Source organism: Leuresthes tenuis, unplaced genomic scaffold (assembly GCF_036924035.1).
Source record: "Leuresthes tenuis unplaced genomic scaffold, fLeuTen1.0.hap1 SCAF_22, whole genome shotgun sequence".
In the NCBI taxonomy this organism is placed as follows: Eukaryota; Metazoa; Chordata; class Actinopteri; order Atheriniformes; family Atherinopsidae; genus Leuresthes; species Leuresthes tenuis.
The window spans coordinates 28974937-28984342 of NW_027325376.1; positions in this window are offsets into that span (position 1 = coordinate 28974937).

A 9406-nucleotide genomic window follows, 5' to 3' on the forward strand; every position below is an offset into this window, starting at 1 on the left:
AATCAAGAATAAGCTTCAGTATGGTAAGGAATGACGAAAAGTTAGATGACGATGAAGAGGAGAAAGAGAACTATAAATAGATTACTATAAACAGTGTAAATACATTAGAAACAGCAGCTGCGGGTCAGCTAAATGCAAGGCTTGGTGTCGCTGAACACGCACCGTGACTGTACAGTTGACTGTACAGCTGGTGTTTAATTTAGAGGAGTGAATGAGATGGACAGGTCTGCATGTCATCTGTGGAAATTTAAACTTTCCTGCTTTGGCTGTAAAAGCCTCTCTGTATCAGCACACACGGCACGCAGCGTCTCCTTCTTGGCATTGTTCTCTGCTGAACCGCTGCTTCAGTCCTCAGTCTGATGGTGGAATCCCTGAGCTTTAACAGTCAGCACGAACAAACCTCTTTCTTTGGAGAACGAGAGGTGAGCCGAGATGACGTTAATGATGCTGATGTTTGTTGCCACTTACTTGCAGGTGTGTGGGAGTTGCAGGGGATTCCAGCTTCCTTTCCTCGTCACGTCCACGGCTGGAATCCCTGCTCTCGAGCACAGAGTATGCACCGCGTGCTTGTTGTTATGTGTGAAGAGTGGTTGTTGTCTGATGATGTCCTCGGAGTTTGTCACTCTATTGCTGTCTTCTCCCGGGATCCTGCTCTTGAATGCCTGTTTTCAGGACTATGGACAGCAGCTCCGGGTTAGCCGTCCACCATCCAGGTCCACGTGATACAAGCGTCAAGCGGTGCCCATTGACGTCACTAGCTTTGGTTCCGTTCATAAGATTTTTCTGCCCCCACCCGCATTCACCTTCGTTCTTCTCCGCACTTTGATGGCACTAGTTGCCTGCCTGCAGCTGCTGAATAAACGGAAGCTGTTGGGTGGTTTGGAGCTTTTTACTGTATTTCAACAAATAAAGCACCTGTTGTTCATGACCATTTGGCCAAATTCTATAATACTGCTTTACCCTAAGGAATTATTGCCAAGAGCACTGGCATGAAAAAAACGTAAATATTGCGTCCATCATATTTTAAAGAGACCTAAAAAGTGGACACGAATTGATAGATAATTTTTTGTGACCAAATTTCTGTCACATCTTTTTAGACTGGGTGCCTGCTGTTTCATATTCTTTTCTGTTGACCTATGTTTCTTCTTACTACCTCATATTGTGGAGATGTTTGCATTGTATTATGCCAAAGGACAAAACAGCCTGACACTGTACTAACTGGGGTAAAACATTGGATATTAAAGTGATATAAGGGTCCATTTTTAAATCCACAACATAACGTTTCCTAAACCTCACCAAGTACACAGTACTGTTTGTTTATAGCTATATATTGTGCTGTACTATATTATACCCAAATAGCGATTGAAAACAAAACATGTGTAAAGTTCATTGTAATCATAATCATAATCATTTCATAATCATAAATCATTTCATAATCGTGTGGGTAAAAACACTGTAATTGTGTAATTATCGGATCGCCATTGCATTTTTCATCTTGCGCACCCCCTAGCAAAACACTTTGGGAATCCCTGAAGTAGATCACAGCATAAACAACTCACTGTGACGTCATAAGGGATACAGTATAGTGAGCCATGATTATTGAAATAACTCCCAAGTCTCAACAGGGGAACGGTTTCATTCTTAATCGAGTATTGAAGAGAGCTGTGTGTAAGAATAATACATAACATCACTAACGCCTCTTTTCACACTATACCTTGATTGTTCCCTTTTTCTGTCAGTCACTTTGGATAAAAGCGTCTGCTAAATGACTAAATGTAAATGTAACTGATCTATGCGAGGCTCATTTCTCTGCTCTGACAGCAGTTAAGACTAAACATTGGCAAAGACTGGATGCTGTTGAGAAAGATTTGAGGCTCTTTGATTGCGCCAAACATCGGAGAGCTTTGTGCCAAGATGCAGGCCCACCCGTCACATTAATATGGGCATGGGTCTCAGACCATCAGAAAACAGAATTCCGTGAGGTCTGACATAGCAGTGGACGTAAACTCCCATTCCATGAATGAAGAGCAGACATAACCGTCCGCCCAGTTTCTTAATGTCTGGGGGATTGAGGGTGGGTCAACCCGGTTGGGACATAGAAGGGAGCCACTGATCGTTTAGTTTGGGAGCCGCTGATCTACGTTATAAAAGTTATTTTTAGTGACAGTCCCATCAACAATGATCAGGTTATAACTTTGGCACAAAGCATCAAATGGCAACAAATATGTTTAGTTGTGAACACGGTCCCTTTACAAATAATAGTAATAAGGAGTCTGCTACATCAATCCGTTGCTTTGCATCCTCCGACAGATTGTCTGGTGGCTACGCCGAACAGCTCCGCTATTTCCTTTATTTTCAAACCATTTAATAAATAATTTTCAATGGACTGAACGGATGTTGACGGTTGGTTGTCCTCATCCCATTTAAGGCTCCACAGCATCCAGCCGTTCCAGGACTGAACAGAGGTTTACTATGGCAACCTCATTAATGTGTAAATCTGTGACGGCAGAGTCTGCAGCCAAGTCTCAGCCTCAGATGAACACTCAACACTCGGCTTTTCGCAGAACAAGATGGCTTTTTTATACAACCACTGGAGATACTCCAGAGCAAAGCATGAGGCTGTAAAAATCCTGATGCGCTCTCCAGGCTAAGGATGGGGCTGTAGAGTGCGGCTATGAAACGCATGAAACAAACCCAGTTTGGTCTGGGCGAATCAGCTTGCACATAAATACATTAAGTCTTCTGGCCAGTGTCTTGGCTAGAAATTTTTTAATCCGAATTTAATAACGAGATTGGCCTGTAAGAACCCACTTCTTCCCTTTTTTGGGAAGGACGGTGATAATGGCTTTGGTCAGCGTCTAGGGCAATATACCATCCTCGTACGATTGAATATACATTTTACGCAGATAAGGAACCAGCAATCCCCCAAACGTCTTATAAATCTCATTACTGAGTCCATCAGGGCCGAGACTTTTACCATTTTTCATTGAACTAATGGTTGCTAATAGCTCTTTACATGTAATGACTCAGTGATCACATTTATCTAAAAATGTCTGCATTGTTTCTCCCACAGAATCAACCTCAGAAGTGTAAAGCAATTCATAAAACTGTCTAGATCTGTTATTAATATCCTTGGGAAATGTAAGGACAGCTCCTGAACCAGACTTATTTTTGTGGATAGTCCTATCATTCTCAAGTTTTCGCAATTGTCTCGCCAGTAATTTGTGTGGCTTATCACCAAAGTCAAAATCTCACCGTTTTGTGGAAATAAAGGTTCTGCAAATCCTATCTGATAAAATCGTGTTAAGTTTACATTTAAGAGTCGATATTTTAGTATGTTTTTTAATGAGGGACGCAGAGCGTTCTCCATATCGAGTTGGCGGATTTCCTCTTCAAGTTCTAATTGTTTTGCCTTGTTACGCTTCTTGAGAGATAATTGAAACTAAATAATATGCTCTCTCAAATAAGCCTTAAAGGCTTCCCATAACAGTGTAGGCGACGTCTTTTCATTGTCATTAGCTTCAAAATATAACTTAACGTTTGATTCCAGATATTCACAGACCTTTTCATCTGTGAGGATTTTCTCTGGGCAGGTGCATTCTCACGTAGCTGTAATGAAAATGATATCGGGCTTTGGTTGGAGATAATAATATTGTGGTATTTTGCATTGTAGGAAAATGGCATTAATTTACCATCAACCAAGAAAAAATCTATCCTGGTATAGCTATTACGTACTTTAGAGTGAAAGGAATATGCTCTACCAGTAGCGTTGGAAATCCGCTACACATCAAAAACATTCATATTTCTAATATATGATCTCAGAAGATTAGAGGCCTTGGAGAGTTCCACCCTCTGTGAAGAACACCAATCCAAGTAAGTGTCCAAAACTAGATTAAAATCACAAATTATTAGATTAGTACTGGAGACATCTGGAATCATATTTCAAATCATATTTGAGGTGTAGAGTGTAATTCCCCCACAACCTTCAGGTGTAGAGTGAAATTCCCCCACAACCATGACATATCTCCCATCTTTATCTGCTATTGTAGAGAGATGTTTAAAGGGAACCCCCTACAGAGTAGGACGGCTGTGCCACAAGCTTTAACTGAAAAATTGGAGTGATAGATATATTGTATCCACCTACACCTGAGCCTAGTATGCCAGTCGTTCTTCAGGTGGGTTTCCTGTAAGAAAATTACGTCAGCCTGCAAAGATTTGAGGTGAGCGAGCACTTTGCCTCTTTGAACTGGCTTGTTAACACCGTTAACATTCCATGAGCAGAATGTTATGTCATCCCTCCTGTTCTTATTATTATGCATTATGTACGGCGGTTGCAGGCATCCGTCCCTAGACTCTCTCCCCACTCTGCTGGATATGTGTAACTATGAGTTGAATGACACTCCAACCGCCCTCCCACCCATTCCCGCCCCCGAGACACAGAAAAACACAAAAGAACCCACATCAGAGATACGTTCTCTAAAAGAGAAGAAACTCTAACTACCGACTGTGGTTGAACTCTTAATCCTACAATAGCTAGTAGCCCTAGAGTTGTTAAATTCCCAACAAAACATGTGCAGTTACAGAAGAGTAACTGTTAATATCCTCCATTTACAGCCTTGAAAGATATGTAAATGTTTTAGAAGACCTTACTGAAATAAACACAAAACTCCGGGGCTTACACTTATTCATAAACCCCTAGGATTAACAAGGCGTCCCGTCCTCTGAGTGATTTAAAACCATGCTGTCTCTGCTGTGAAATAATGTCCAAGGAAATAATGTGATTGTTCAAAAATGTAATTGTTCAAACTACCAAAGTAAATATACTTTCTTGCAGACATGCAGGCAGAAATCCAATAAAGAAGTAAACTAAATAAAATAGTTTCACATTAAAATAGGGAGGGGGGACTGAAATCCAGGCCTACAGCAGTCAGAAATAATAATACTGATTGTAATATCAAGGGATCTTTGTGTTCTTAACACAAGTACAGATCTGAGTACAGATAAAGTCATTGTAGTGGGTGACTTTAATATTCATGTAGATGTTGAAAATGACAGCCTAAATATTAACTTTAATTCTATATTAGACTCTATTGGATTTTCTCAAAGTGTTCACAGACCTACTCACTGCCTTAATCATACCCTTGACCTTGTGCTGACTTATGGCATTGAGAGTGAACAGTTAACAGTGTTCCCTCATAACCCTGTCTTGTCTGACCATTTTTTAATAACTTTTGAATTTACATTACTTGACTATACGGCTTCTGAGAAGAATTTTACATATAGAAGGTGTCTGTCAGAGAATGCTGTCACCAGATTTAAAGAGTTGATTTCATCATCCTTTTCTTCACTGCCATGTGCAGATATGACAGAGGACGGCTACCTAAATTTTACTCCAGTAGAACTTGACTCTCTTGTTGACAGCACTATAGTTTCAATGTGTACAACACTGGACAATGTTGCCCCTCTGAAAAGGAAGGTAATCAGTCAGAAGAGGTTGGCTCCTTGGTATAATTCACAGCTGCTTTAAAGTAGACTGCAAGAAATCTGGAGAGACTTTGGCGTTCCTCTAATTTAGAAGAGTCTCAATTAGTCTGGAAAGATAGTTTAATAACGTATAAGAAAGCCCTTCGTAAAGCTAGAACTGCTTATTATTCATCATTGATAGAAGAGAATAAGAATAATCCCAGGTTTCTTTTCAGCACTGTTGCCAGGCTGACAAAGAGTCCGATCTCTGTTGAGCCATGTATTCCTTTAACTCTCAGCAGTGATGATTTCATGAGATTCTTCATCAATAAAATTGTTTCTATCAGAGAGAAAATTAATGGAATCGTTCCCACTATTATCACTGATGTATCATCAAGTAGAGCAGCTTTAGAAGTATCTTTAGAACCTGATTTGTATTTAGACAGCTTCTGCCCAGTTGATCTCTCTGAGCTAACAACAGCAATAGTCTCTTCTAAACCATCAACTTGCATTTTAGACCCAATCCCAACCAGATTGTTCAAGGAGGTTTTTCCCCTTAATTGACACTTCCATATTGGATTTGATCAATCTGTCTTTGTTGATAGGATATGTACCTCAGACTTTTAAAGTTGCTTTACTTAAAAAACCTAAAAAAAAAAAACCTTAAAAAACCTACTCTTGATTCAGAAGTGTTGGCTAATTATCGACCTATATCCAATCACCCTTTTTTGTCTAAAGTTCTTGAAAAAATAGTTGCAGTGCAACTTTGTGATCATTTACATAGAAATAATCTGTTTGAAGAGTTTCAGGATTCAGAGTGCATCATAGCACAGAAACAGCACTGGTGAAAGTTACCAATGATCTCCTCTTAGCCTCTGATAGCGGACTTGTTTCTGTGCTTGTCCTGTTGGATCTCAGTGCTGCATTTGATACGATCGATCACAGCATTCTGTTACAGAGACTTGAACATGTTATTGGGATTAAAGGAACTGCATTAAGCTGGTTTAAGTCATATTTATCTGATAGATTCCAGTTTGTTCTTGTGAATGAAGAATCTTCCTCACACATTGGAGTAAGTCATGGAGTTCCTCAGGTTTCTGTGCTTGGACCGATTCTTTTTACTTTGTACATGCTTCCATTAGGTAACATTATTAGACAGCATGGCATAAATATCCATAGTTATGCTGATGATACTCAGCTGTACTTATCTATGAAACCAGATGAAACCAATAGGTTGATCAGACTACAAGCCTGTCTTAAAGACATAAAGACCTGGATGACTCAGACCTTTCTGCTTTTAAATTCAGACAAAACTGAAGTTGTTCTCTTTGGACCTGAGCGCTTCAGTGAGAAATTATCTAGTTATATAGTTGCTCCAGATGGTATTTCCTTGGCTTCTAGTTCTACAGTGAGGAACCTTGGAGTTATTTTTGACCAGAATTTATCATTTGACGCACATATAAAACTGGTTTCTAGGACTGCCTTCTTTCACCTTTGTAATATTGTTAAAATCAGGAACATCCTGTCTCAGGGTGATGCAGAGAAACTACTTCATGCATTTGTTACTTCAAGATTGGACTACTGTAATTCCTTATTATTGGGCTGTCCCACATATTCTCTGAAAAGCCTCCAGCTGATCCAAAATGCTGCAGCCAGAGTTCTGATGAGAACTAACAGGAGAGATCATGTTTCTCCAGTTTTAGCTTCTCTTCATTGGCTCCCTGTTAAATTCCGAATAGAATTTAAGATTCTTCTCCTCACATATAAAGCTCTTAATGACCGAGCTCCATCATATCTTAAAGATCTCATTGTAAGATATTTTCCTAACAGAGCACTTCGCTCCCAAACTGCAGGTTTACTTGTTGTTCCCAGAGTTTCTAAAAGTAGAATGGGAGGCAGAGCCTTCAGTTATCAGGTCCCTCTCTTGTGGAATAAGCTGCCAGTAAATGTCCGGGAAGCAGACACCCTTTCCACTTTTAAGATTAGGCTTAAAACTTTCCTTTTTGATAAAGCTTATAGTTAGGGATGGCTCAGGTAATCCTGAAACATCCCATAGTTAAGCTGCTATAGGCTTAGACTGCTGGGGGACCTCATCTGTCACACCTTTCCTCACTTTGCTCTCTTTTTCCCCCTGTTTAATTTCTCAAATGATTTTATGTACATGTGACATTATTGTGGTTATTAACTTGTGTTTCCCCGTTCCAACAGATATCCTTTGAATGGTGTTATGGTGTTTTTCCCACCTCTTTTCCCTCTTTTCTATCTTCTCAAACCCCAGCTGGTCGAGGCGGATGGCCACCCTTCCTGGTTCTGGTTCTGCCAGAGGTTTCTTCCTGGTTCTGGTTCTGCCAGAGGTTTCTTCCCGTTAAAAGGGAGTCGTTCCTTTCCACAGTCGCCTCAGGCACGCTCAGGACGGGAGATTGGACTGAAAACAAGTTTTGGTGCAATCTGTTGGTTTCCTTAGCTAGGACATTATTTTTGAATTGGCTCTATATGAATGAATTGGATTATGATTACAATGAATTGAATTCCAATTGGCTTGAATTGGACTACATTATCTAAGTGCCTTGAGATGACAATTGTTGTAATTTGGTGTTATATAAATAAATTGAATTTAATTGAATTGTCTCTTGGCTGGCCTGGGAACTTCTCGGGCTGGGGACAGGGACGTCTGTTTCTCTGTTAAAGCTGCTGCCCCCGCAACCCGACCCCCGGATAAGCGGTAGTCTAATAATAAATAATAAATTATAATTAGTAATACCACAGAAACCAAAGCAGCACAAACAACAGTTTTAATGGCATAAACCTGCACAAATGAAGCACTAAAAAAGTAGATCACTCTGGTTTGTTTTGGAGTAACATGGGGGGATGGTGACCTTTGGATGACCTAAAAAATTATTCTTAATGTCTCAGAAACCAAAGCAGCACAAACAACAATTTTAACAGCACAAACCTGCACAAACGGAACACTAATCGGGTTAGCTATTTGCTGGAATTTTTCACGTGGGTGGGGTGTCAGCTTCACTCAACTCTCTCCCCCCACCAGTCAACTGAGAGCAGAGTGCCACAATATTGTCCATAAACAAAGCAGGCCTGTTTGAGGATTATAGTGCTGAACTAAAAAAATACTCAAAAGTACACATCTGCTAAATCTGCCACTACGGTATTTCACATTATTACAGTGAAAAGGTGTTTTCCACGTATTATGACAGCAAAAATTAAAGTTGTGTATTGTTTCTTGACTTAGGGTCGGATATTGTTTTTGGTTTCTGGTGTTTAACTGTCCATACTGACCATACATACATTTTTCAAACATCTTTTACCATATTTTTAACATATTATTCCCGTATAAATTAAGGTGTGTTTTTGCTGAATTGTAAACAATTTTATATCGTAATTTTTAAAGTACACATCAGCAAAATCTGTAATTCAAACAGCATAATACTGTTAATTTTAGTGTGATTACATATTTGTGACATTACAGTATTTCCCCGTTAATTTTTACCAAAGTTTTATATTTTCCACAGTAAAATTATGTTTTTTACATATTGTTACAGTAAAAATTAAAGTTCAGCACTTTTTGTTAATTCAGGGTAATTCCATTTTTTCGTGTGTACGTACCCTTTGTACATGAGGCTGCAGGTCACATAAAGTTAATTAATTTCTGATAGGACTGATTGAAATAAGGGGCTGATATTCAGAAAGTTTGCCAAGAACTGATGTTCAGTTTCTTACAACTCATATTTGCTGTTGAGTGTGAAAAGATATCCTACAATCAATACTGATCTCTGAATATATTAGGATTTAATGTATTAAACAGTCCAAAAGTTTCTGGCACAAGATCATCTGCCTCCAAAATGCGTGAATAAGGAAATAATGTGAAGAGCAGTGTACAGAATTTTATGTTTGACCAAAACATTTTGACTTGTAGCCTTCTGGATCA